This window comes from Haemaphysalis longicornis, unplaced genomic scaffold (assembly GCF_048455015.1).
Source record: "Haemaphysalis longicornis isolate Haplotype H1 unplaced genomic scaffold, Haemaphysalis longicornis Haplotype H1 scaffold_14, whole genome shotgun sequence".
Taxonomy (NCBI): Eukaryota; Metazoa; Arthropoda; class Arachnida; order Ixodida; family Ixodidae; genus Haemaphysalis; species Haemaphysalis longicornis.
In genome coordinates this window covers 17,892,546-17,904,739 of record NW_027526245.1, presented here as the reverse complement: position 1 = coordinate 17,904,739, position 12,194 = coordinate 17,892,546, and the positions used below count along the sequence as shown (strand labels likewise).

At 49.8% G+C, this 12,194-nt stretch overlaps 1 protein-coding gene across 1 annotated transcript in view; it reads right to left on the bottom strand.

Moving 5' to 3' along the window:
* Positions 1–11,429, bottom strand: part of D2hgdh (D-2-hydroxyglutaric acid dehydrogenase) — a 59,804-nt gene extending 48,375 nt beyond the window's left edge. The window contains exon 1 of the mRNA XM_077695287.1: positions 11,129–11,429. The gene's annotated coding sequence lies outside the window, so the exon portion shown is untranslated. The remainder of the gene's footprint in view (positions 1–11,128) is intronic.
* Positions 11,430–12,194: the final 765 nt, after the last annotated feature.

The window sequence follows — 12,194 nt, the reverse complement described above, 5'->3', positions numbered from 1 at the left end:
CGGAAGGCTCCTGACGAAAGGCGAAGCCCAAGGTGCAGAACAGGGTCAAGCATTTTTAAAGCGGTTTTCGAAGCTGACCCGTATACTATACTCCCATAGTCCAACCGCGACTTCACTAAACTGTTGTAGAGACGCAGCAGGCACATCTTATCTGCGCCGTAGGAGTGGTGGGATAGGACTTTTAGGATATTCATTGCCTTTATACATTTTATTTTGAGTAGCTTTATATGTGGAATAAATGACAGCTTTTCATCTAGCACAATACCTAAAAACTTGTGTTCCTTCTTCACAGGCACAGCCACTCCACTGAGCTGGATGGTGGGCTCAGGGTGAATACCACGCCTCTTGGAAAATAAGACGTGCGCTCTTTTGAGGATTTAGCTTAAAGCCATTTTCGTCGGCCCATTTTACAAGCTTGTTTGTGGCAAGTTGTAACTGCCGTTCACAGACAGGTTAAAGGACCGGAAACTGATATGAACATCATCCACGTAAATGCAGTAAAAAATGGTACGGGGCAGAGCTTTTCCAAGTGTGGTCATCTTAGCTATAAAAAGTGTGCAACTAAGTACTTCCACCCTGAGGAACGCCATTTTCTTGCATATACAGCGCGGATACTGCAGCTCCGACCCTTACTCTGAATGTTCGTTCAGACAAATAGCTTTCAAGGGCATTAAGCATATTCCCACAAATTCCAAAAGATTTCAGGTCTCACAGGATGCCGTAGCACCAGGCAGTATCATATGCTTTTTCTAGATCAAAAAATATGGACATACAAAACTGTTTGTTAACAAAGGCATTTTTCACATAGGATTCAAAAGCGACAAGTTGGTCTGTTGTTGATCTGCCCGACCGAAAACCTGCCTGGCAGCTGTCCAGAATACCATTGTATTCCAGGAAGTATAGTAACCTTCTGTTGATCATTTTTTCGAACAGCTTGCACAAGCAGCTGGTCAGGGCAATTGGACGATAACTTGAAACACAGGATGCATCCTTTCCCTCTTTCAGCAGTGGCACAACAATAGCCTGTTTCCATGCCTTAGGAAAGTGCCCAGCACACCATATTCTGTTAAATAAAAACAGGAGAGTATTGATTGTGTCTGTATGAAGGTGTTTGATCATGCCGTACGTAATGTTATCTGCACCTGGCGCCGAAGGCTTGCAACCAGCCAACGCAGTCATGAGCTCGTGAAGGGAGAATGGAGAGTTATAGGAGTCGTTTGATTGCTTGTGGTCACGTATGGACTTCCGCTCAGCTGACTTTTTGTAGTGTATAAATGTGCTTGCGTAATGTGAAGAGCTCGAGACGTGTTCGAAGTGTTGTGCCAACGCGTTTGCCTGGTCCTCCAGGGTGCCACCAGTGGTGTAAACAAGGGGTAAGCCATGTGTGCTTTGTCCATTTAGTTTTCTTATCCTGTTCCAAACCTTTCTTGTATCGGTGAAAGAATTTATTGAAGTTAAGAAGGACCTCCAGCTATTGTTTTTGGCCTGACGGCGAATGCTCCTTCCCATGGCTTTGGTGCGCTTGAACGCTACAAGGTTGTCCGCAGTGGGGTACCTGCGAAGAATGCCCCACGCCTTGTTCTGTGCCTGGCGTGCTTGTGGACACTCTTCATTCCACCAGGGCCGCCTTAGGTTACTTGTGTTACCAGAAGTCTGGGGAATGAAGTTCTCCGCAGCGCCAAGGATATAAGCCGTGACAAGGCTACAAGCTTCATCAATGCCCAAGTGTTCTATGGAACTGTATGCGAGTTGAGATTTCTGCTTAAATTTCTCCCAGTCTGCAGCGGTTTCTTTAAACCTTTTAGTTGAGGTGGGAGTGTAAGGGTCTCTGTCTAGGCATCTCAGGAATACTGGGAAATGGTCACTTCCAAGCGGGTTTTTCTCCACCTACCACTCAACGAGTGGAAAAAGAACAGCAGAACCGATTGCCAAGTCTATGTGTGAGTACGTGTTGTGTGTAATGTTATAATATGTGGGCTGTTTTTTGTTGAACAAACACGCACCAGATGATACTAGGAAATGTTCAATCAAGCGGCCGCGAGCGTCAGTTCGCCCAGGACCCCAGAGTTTGTTGTGTGCATTTAGGTCTCCAACTAAGATAAATGGTTCAGGAAGCTCATTTACCAACGACTCAAATTCTGAGGTAGACAATTGATGATCCGGGGGAATGTATAAGGAACATATTGTAATCAGCCGACCAAAAATGATCACGCGGACAGCAACTGCCTCAAGGCTGGTGAGTAGTCTAATGGACTGGTATGGAATGGTTTTTCGTGTCACAATGGCAACCCCACCAGATGAATGAGCAAAGGCATCTCTATCTTTCCTGAAGACAGTGTATTGTTTAAGAAAGTTACTTTGCTTGGGATTCAGGTGTGTCTCTTGGAGGCAAACAATACTGGATTGATGTTTATAAAGGAGTTCATATACATCATCCAAGTTTTTTATGAGACCCCTACAGTTCCATTGAACTATGTTTTCAACAGCTATTATGGATTAAAGATAATAAAGATGTAGTTGAGAAGTTGCCTATTTTGGTTCATGTCAGTGAGTCTTGTTTAGGGCCTGTTGTACGATGAGGTGGTTTTTTCCCACGGCCAAAAGTGCTGCGGCGCTCATTTTGCGCCTGCTGGGCAGGTTGAGATGCAGAGGTGTCCATGTCCTCGTCTGACAAATCAGGCGGCACCGACATGGTGTCCATCCAACATCCACCTCGCGGATTGGTTCCTGAGGTGGCCGCAGGCTCCTTGGTTGGAACCTGCGGTGCGGGAAGGGAAGGAGTACGTGTGGGGCCACCTGAGTTCATGCTCTCAATGCCCTCGGGTGTCGTGCAGGCCAATGGAGCTGGACTGGAAGAGGCCGGACCAGTCCCAACAGCGCCCGTCACCACATTCTCCACGGGCTCCGCAGACGTAGTGGCGGGGTGCTCGGCTGTGGACGGCAGCCCAGCAGGAGGAGGAACCACCAGGGCCTCTGCTGTAGAGGCAGGAGCTGCTGGTTGCTCGGAGGGGGTTAACGACAGCGACACATCAGCTAAGCTGCATTGTGTCGCAGTACTAACCAAACGTCGCCCCAACCCCCGGCGGGCGGCGTCTGCATAGGATGCAGCCGAAAACATCTTGTGCTTCTGGCGTGCTTCGGGGAAACTGATATTTTCGGTTACTTTGATCTGAATGATCTCTTTTTCTTTCTTGAAAGATAGGCAAGATCGTGAGTATGCAGCGTGTGAACCACTGCAGTTCGGACATTTCATGATTGTGTTTTTGCAGTCATCAGAAGAGTGATCATTCTCGCCAAATTTCGCACGGGTGAGCTTGCCACGGCAAGCTAGAGTTCCATGACCGTAGTGTTGACATTTAAAGCATCACCTCGGGTCTGGAATGTAGGCGCGTACACGACAGCTAAGGAAAGCTGCCTTCACTGTCTCTGGCAGGGTAGAGCTAGCAAATGTTAGGATGATGTGTCGGGTCTTGATCTCTGCTCCATCTCTTCTCATAATAATTCTACGGACGCCAACAACACCTTGGTCATGCAGTCCCTCAAGGAGATCATCATCTGTCTCATGGAGGAGTTCTTTGTCAGAGATAACACCTTGGACAGTGTTTAGCGTGCGGTGTGGCGTAACTGTGACAGTCAAGTTGGCAATTTTTTCTTGCTTCAGGAGGTTCTCACTTTGGTTTTTTCGCATAACTTCAACAAGAAGGTCTCCAGAGGGCATCTTTTTGGCATTGTAGTCTTTTCCAACAATGTTTTCAATGCACTTGGCAATCAAGAAAACTGACAGGTCGGTGATAGGTTTTTCGTCGGTCGAGTGTACAACAAGGTATTTGCTGAAAGCTGCCTGAGCTGGTTGGGTGTGGAGTGCTTGGGTGCGACCCCTTTTAGGAGGTCGATCAGGGTGTTTTGCGGGAGCTGAGAAGATAGCCATAGAAAATGGAATCAATTCGGTGGCAAGGCCAGTCGCCCACCACCGAGCCCAACAAGGGAACGTGGCTTTGAAGCGCACGTTAACTGTACCTCGCCACTATAACCCTATGCTCGGGATCTAGGGTGAAGCCATCGCACAGGGTTAACCCTCGCCGCCTGGAGAAAAAACGGAGAAAGAGAGAAGATGACAGGACAGGGTTAGGGAAGACGATAGGAAAGCAAAAGAATGAAGAAGAGGACAGGAAAAGGCGACTGGCTGATTCCCCCCAGGTCGGGTCAGACCGGGGGCACCGTCTACGGGAAGCGGGGGCCGAAGTGGTGTGTTGAGTCTGCCAGGGGGCCATGAAGGTCCAAAACAACCCTGGCTTTGGCTCAACCACCAGGATGCCCTTTTTCCCGGACACGGCAAAGCCACGCACAGCCGGGACGTGGGTGGGTCCAACCCACATGTGCTCGGGTCCGTGGTGTTGCAAGCGGTATAGAAGCAACCGAATACGACACTACCCCGTACCAAGCGGTTTTGGTCAAATAAGCCTGCCTTCCCAAACTCCCACGTCCTCTGGTGCTCCAGACCACTCAGCAAAGTGTTTCTTCAGGGGACCTGTGATCGGTATTATTTTATTTATTTCAGATACTGTCAGCCCTTACGGGCTGTTACAGGAGTGGGCAAGTACATCATAAACAACACTCACATGCACAAAAAAAAGTATTGACACTTTGTTGAAGAAAAGCATGTTGTCTTTTTTAAGTCACGCAAGGGTTGGCGCTGAACCAACCACCTGTGCGTACATCACCCACACACCGCCTCGCATAGCGGTGCCCCTCACGTGTGGGTGACTTGCACCATTCATCTGCAGCCAAGGAAGGCACTTGAAAATACTGACCTCAACCAAAATGAGCATTCCCATGCTTTTTATTACAACAAAAGCAAACGGAGAGTAATAATAAAAGTGGCTATGCTCACAGTACTGTACAAGGGTCGCACAATCATCTGGCCCAGTATAGCACCAGTTACCGCTCCAAAACCAAAACGACCTTGTTGGCATTTGGGATGGCTGGGCTCCCATGACGTTTCTAGATTTTTTTTTTTTGTTCTTTGACTTTCAAACATGACAGATGCTTTCAGTTGAGCTTTCATAACCTCGTCGAGGCGTATTGTTAACATATTTGTCCCGCAATTTCAACCGCTTCTGGTGCAAGCTGTGCGGTATAGCCAGGAGCGGCAACGCCGGTTTTCCCATTTTCGCCATTTTTTACGTTATTTTAGAAAACCTACACGAAACAGTGGTATACCGTAAAATACCGAGCAAGCGCCCCACCCATGCAAGTGCACCCAAGCATTTTCCCGGAATTTAGAATTTCTGTACACGACCAAGCAAGCGCCCCCTCCCACTTCCCGCCATTCCGAAAGCGTTTTTTTTCCAGGCTTTTGGATGCCACAGTGTTCAAAGCCGATGCCGAATCCAATACAATCCAAGTCGTTGCTGCTACGAGAACGCGTTACCAGTCATCGCCGCCATTTTTTCGGGAGCGGTTGTCTCTGTTCACTATGCATTCGTACACGGTAAAAAGGAAGCTCGAAGTAGTGGACTGGCATCGGAAAAATGGCAGAAACGTGCACCTCACTTCTCGCGCGTTCAAATAGGACGGTTAAAAGATATGTGAGTGGGATAGGAACTGCGAAGTTTTGCTGCAACAAAACTTCGTTGTCCCCGAGGACCCTGACGAGCTGCAGACCGAGGGCCTGAACCTTATTTTGGGATCGAATTCTGAAGAATCGTTTTGCGGATTTAACAGTGATTGAAGTGAATGTGAAAATTTACGTTTTTAGCATTGCCTAGAAGTGTCATGACTCATAAATAAACATTTTTCATAATGAAGGCTACAGTGCCTTTCTCGCGATCGCCGCCATTTTGTGTCGCCTTCTTGAATTTGGGGCCCGATCCAAATAAGGGCCCCCTCCCTATCTCTAAGCCAATTATCTACAAGGTTTTGGGGGGCGCTTGCTCGGTATTTTACGGTATTTGTGTTCTTGGTGAGCCAACCTATCTCGGTGAGCTAATCAAAATACAAGGCAACTTGTATTTTGTCTTCAATGTCTTTGTAAATGACCCAATGACCAAAAAAAAAAAAAAGCTGGCATCCGGTGTCTGTAATAAAAACAGCTTCTTCAGAAGCGTCCCATGCCACGAGAGCCATTCTATAGCGCAAGCTTAAAGCAGCCAAGCAGACAAAACACAATGTGCTCTTGGGCTAGTTGGTGCTGTTACGAATCGGCCAGCACCGCCGTACTTTCCCGCATCACTCCTCGGCTGTGCGGCGAAGCCACTGCGTGCGCCTTTGAAAACAGGCGCCACCATGTCGGTGACAAGCTTCGACAAGCCCGGCTCAGACACTTCGCTTTCGGCGCATTTCGAAACTTCGGCGGCTGCCGGCGAGGCTCGTCTCAACGCTCTTCAAGGACACAGAGGCCCCGTCGAGTCCTCCCCTCTCCCCTCTCTCAGACTCAACGTGCGCCGAGGCTACCAACGACTAACGAACTCTGGAATGAGCGTTGTGTGTGTCTGTGACGTTCGTGGCGTTTTGCAGCTTGTTGGCGTTTTGACTGTTGCCGCTTTTGGGTATAAATAGACCCCCGCAAGCACTGTAAACCATTCCTGTTAGAGCAGCGAATCGATGCTGTCGCTCTGCTCGAGTCCTGTATTGTAACCTCGCCCGTCGGGGCATTGTTTTTTTGGCTTCGGCCCACCTCTCGCTATGAAGTAAACAGTTACGTTAGCCTACGGCTTCTGGACTTCTTCACGGCTGCAACAGCGGCTGGCCACTCGCATCATACACGCTACCACTCGTATGTCGGAGGCCACGGAGCTCGGATTGGGTGCCCCCACTCGGTCGCAACAGTGCATTATGTATCACGAAACTTGCGCTGAATGGACATACAGACAGACGAAGGAACATGGACGATGCGCAACTTGGTGGTGTTGCCATCGATTTTACTATCTGCTTTTATGTGTTTTTTCTCTCTTGTAGAAGCCTATATAGGGCAACTTCTTTTCCTGCAAATAAATAGTTGTGAGTTGCGCATCGTCCGTCTTCCTTCGTCTGTCTATGTCCATTTAGCGCAAGTTTCGTGAGACAAAATACAAGTTTGTTTTATTCAAAAGATTTGGCCTTTTGTAGTACCCCAGTGCTTGTCCGGCACCCAACGGTGCTGTATACACTGACAAATTAAACAATTTAGGCCATAATTTCGATTCGCCTGCTGAGTCGTGTGTTTCGTGATGTCTGCGATGATGTATACAGAGCAAATAGCGGAGTGAATGCCAGTACCGCATTTTCGTGCGTACAACCTGCACCAAAAATGCGAGAATTTCAGTGGCAAAGTAGGGGTGCAGATAATACACGGGGTTTTTCCTTTAATGCAGCTTCACGGCAATGCGCGTTGTGCCGTGAAGCTCCCACGCAGTAACACTGACTAAGCCTTCCGTGGCCGCGATTGCAGAAAACATACAAGGACAAGGCATGGAGGGCGATCCCAGGTGAGATGGTGCAGAAAAGCTTCAAAAAGATGCAGCAACCAAAGATGACCTTGTGTACAACAGTGAGAACTGTGCTTCAAGTGATAGCTCTGGCGAGAGCAGTGACAATGAGCGAATTGTGACTTTCGCTGCAACGCGTGGGAGACCGACCGAAGGCGGGTCACAAGGCAAGATTGCAAAGCCACTGAGCGGCGCGAGGTGGAAGCAGGGCTCCCTTGGCAACGCTGTGGCCGCCTGGGCTGTATTGCAGCCACCTCTTGAGGCTCCGCATGGCTGGTGCAACCACCAGCTACGCTCGCCACGACGCGTCCCAAAACTAAAGTCGAATCGGCACCTCAGTCCTTTATTGGCTGAGGGCAGGGAGCACGAGTCTGAACAGGGCATTGCTACAGAACACAGATGGTGACACCTCTCCATCTTTTTCCTGAACTTGGAACACTGCTATAGCAGTTTACAGTTGGAAGTATTCATCTTGGAAAAATTATTTGCGCTACCTTGAAGCCGGAAAGTAGTCCCGCTGAGTTGGCGTTCCTTGCACTTCCTTAGGCGCTGTGTCGCTCAGCCCCAGGTATCCCTTCCCAGGGATCCCAGCCCCAGCCCCAGGTATCCCAGCCTCAGCCCCAGGTATCCCAGGTATCCCTTCATCCCAAGACATGCAGTTCCAGACCTCTCAGACTTACTGGCCTGCCATACGCCCATATGTGCATCATGGTCTGCCAATAAGGCCCATGGAATATAAAAACACAAACCTGATCAGTGCTTTAACAACGTGAGCAACGAGTACGTTCTCTGCTATTATAGAAGACATACCGTATTTACACAATTGTAAGTCGACTCGAATGTTGGTCGACCCCTCCCAAAATTCCATCTCTCAAGAAAAAAAAAATGTGCGTGCAGAAAGCAGTTCGTTTGAACGGTGCTGTGAAAGAGCGCTTTGGGCCCAGGGCACTCATGACAGACGGGAGGATTCAGCACAACACAGAAGTGGCACAAGCACATGGCAACACGGCCACCTAGAAAATCATATCACAAACAGAAGCTCTTCTGTCAACTACCAATACCCCCCATACGGTAACTCTTCCATCAATGATCGATGCTCCCACAAGAGCCGTACACTCGTGGTGCGTGCAGTAGATGTTAAAAAAGAAAAGCTCTTGCATAAGCACGCAGAATAACCATGCACTGTGGGTTGAGTGGAAAACTTTATTCCCAATCATGAGAACACATTCGCTGCAAGATGACAACCATCGAAGCTACCGGCAGCGGCCACTGCTGAGCGATACCAAAACAAACAACATGGCAGCTGACAGAAGCGGCCGCTCGTGATGTCCTTTGATTCACGAGTATGTTACTCGCATTTAAGAAGCGTTTTGTTCATCTCTAATAAACAAAATGAGTATTACCGAATCCCTTGAATCAATGCACAGCACTGACGTAGACGCAATCATATCACGTTCAGTACACTTCCAAACGTGCTGGTGGAAGGTTAGCTGTTCTAGGTACGGTGGAGAGGCACAGATCGGGAACACCAACTTTCAAAGTTGGCATCACCTTTATGTATGCAATGGTAAACGCCACGCTTCGACCCATAACCATAGAAACGAGGGTGTTACGCTTTCCTCAGCTCGTAGCACCCCTGATTTCTCATTTCTCTTGCCATTACAAGCGGCACAAAGTTTGATTTCGATTCTAAGTCGACCCCCCAACATTGAATTGTCAAACTTGAAAAAAAAAAAAAGGGGGGGGGGGGGGGGGGGCGACCTACAATTGTGTAAATACGGTAAGTATTGCTTCACTGTACCGGGCCAACCTGGGCCGTCAGGACGGCCCGGCCCAACCGAGGCCAGCTCGTCTAACCTTCGAGTCCACCAACAATGCTTCTGATTTCTGATTGTAGGGTTTAACACGCCAACGCAACGCAGGCGATGAGGCGCGCCGTAGTGGAGGGCTCCGGATTAATTTAGACCACCTGGGGATCTTTAACGTGCGCCGAAATCTCGTACACACGGGCGTTTTTGCTCTTCGCCTCCATCAGAAAACAATGCTTCTCCCTCGTCTTTCTCTGTCCCTCCCGTTACCACCCCTCTGGGTTGTTTAAACAGCACTGTTGTGGCAGCTGTTGTAGCAACTGTTGTAGCTGGCCATAATGTGTGGCGCATACTGCGTAACACATTCAACCAAAAAAAAGGCAAGAGCTCCGAGGAGCGCCTCGTGTTGCCTCGCAACCAACACCACCACCACTGGCACAACGCATTCTGCACAGAACCTCCAAGAACGCCGTGCACGCACCCCAGCTGTAGTCACGCGCATCTGCGTAGCAGCTCTTGCCCACAGCTGGGGCGCTTGACGACTGGCCCCTAATGCCGAGCATTGCATACGTAATGTTTAGCACGAGGAACATGACGAGGCTGATGCACGTGGCGAAAACTACTAGTAGCCCATACAGTGCAGGGAACATGTAAGTAAACAATTTCCAACTTGTACAAATCCGTGATGAGTGCAGAGACAACCTTGCAGAGGTTGTCCTGCAGACAACCTTGGTTCGAGTCTTGCGCTACTTAGTGCAAGCCTTTTTGCTTCTTTTCCCTTTCCGTGCCATGCCATGCCCTGCTTTCTCTGCCCACCAGAGAGGCATCCCTTGGATGCCAACAGGAAGAGTACAGGTGCTCCAAAAGTTAAAATGCGCCGCAGATGGCGAGAGTGCGCGGGCACATCCGGCTGGCCCCTCTCGATGATCTGACGCTCGCCTTGTCGCCGGCTCAAGCGAAGTCACGCTGCTGTCATCCCTGCTTCCAATGTTTTATGCACGGATATGTTTGTCCGCGTAGGGAAGAAAACTAATGTTCAGCGGCTTGGGGATTTTGTTTTGTTAGGAGAGCCACCAGTTTCCCTGCCATGGTTCGTGATAATCCCGGCGGCAAGTTTGTTGTGCCTTGAGATGAATTATTCAGCAGCTGCAGCCATATATGCTTGGCTCACGGGAAGGGAACGCACGAAAAATTAATGAAAACAAACAGTTTATTGGCTGATCTGCTTCCATGGTTCTAGTGGACGCTCAAGCCTCTATAATAAAGGTGGTGAGCCTATTAGAGGCCAGTTGCGTCAAGAAAGGTCGGCCTTCGACACAAACTTCAGTAAGTTACCTTGGAAATGGGCATCCCAGCTCGCATGATGATGATGATGCTTAGTGGCTTCCCCTTTGTAACGGGGTGGCGTTGCACCGGTTGCACAGCGGCCTTAGTCGCAACGACACTGTACAATCACGTAAGCACTGGGAGCGCCCCTAGCTAGCACGGATGACAGCAGCGCGGCTTCGCTGGAGCCGGCGACAAGGCGAGCGTCCTAGCATCAAGATCGGCCGCCGGACGTGCTCACTACCTGCGGCGCATCCTTTGCCAGACCGCGCTGGCATGCAGTTCTGCATGGTCCGGCCACCGCGCTCCGTTTAACTCCTGGAGCACCTGCACAGCCCAAACTGCCGTGCGAGCACGGCTTACGCGTACAGTACCACGAGCCGGCCATTACAATAAGCAACAGCTGGTTCCAGAGACAAGCGAACTAAGGCAGTGCAGCGCTGGCGGAGCGAACGGGGGAAGAGTTCATCCTTGGCGAAAAGTCCCGCAACAGTCCTTCGGGCAAAAGAGTGGGAATGCGCGACGTACTTATCGGCTGGGCGACAGCAGGGCGGCCGCCTCCACGCAAAGGCCCGTCCACCGGCTGGTACTGCGGCCACCAAGCGCCGCGACGCCCCGTCCGCAGCGGCAGCTGTGGCACCCGAGCACAGCCAGAGAGTTGCCCTCACAGTGGACGCTGTCAATAACACACTCTGGCGATGCTGACAAGTTCGCTATCGTGCTTCGTTAGCCACATAGTTCCGTAAGAAAACGGCGCGTTTGTGCGATAAAGATAAAAACGATAAAAAGCAAACTCATTGGAGTCGAGGCGGTTTGCGGAGTACGTTTGCCATTTTCCGCCAACTACAGCCGTACGCGGACTTGCATAAAAACTGTTTGTAAAAGTTTTGGCGCCGGCAGGTTTTATTTGACAAAGGAATAACAAAGAAAGAAAAAGTTTATCTTTGGGGAAGTTCTCCCAGCCTCTCCCAGTTCTCCCAAACTCTCCTGTCGAGGACTGAGGGCGCGCACTACCGTGACACTTCTAGATCTAGTACACTCTAGAGTGAACTAGATTTCTAGTTCTAACATGGAGTATAAACCTCTATGAGTTTTAGTCCTCTGTAGTGCGCACCGATGCAATTTATCGAGGAGGAAAAGACGCACTGGTTCAGTAAAGTGTGAGCCCGCGGGTGAGCCCCAGAACAAACCATGCACGCGGTCCTATGTCACCAACCATCAGCATCAGCATCCATGCTGTTCCGGTTCCGCTCTTGTGCCGCAGTTTGGGCAGGCTGATGATACTTTTTTAGTTTCGGTTCTATTACTGCGCTCTTAGACGTAGCGGGCCTGGGAAAACACTCCTCTTTACATTTTTTTTTTTCTGCTTCACCGATCATTCCCAGAAGAGGGCAACAATGCAGCCAACGCCCCTCTCCCAAACCTGCTCTGACATCCTCTACCACTACAGAGCAACCCGACGCACCTATCCGGATCCCCTCCTCACCCTTCCCTTTCTACCTTTCTACCGCTGACGCCCGCATTTGGCGCCGACTTCAAACTAACGTCACCTCCATCTCCACCACATATCCCCTAGTAACTACCTACTTAACTG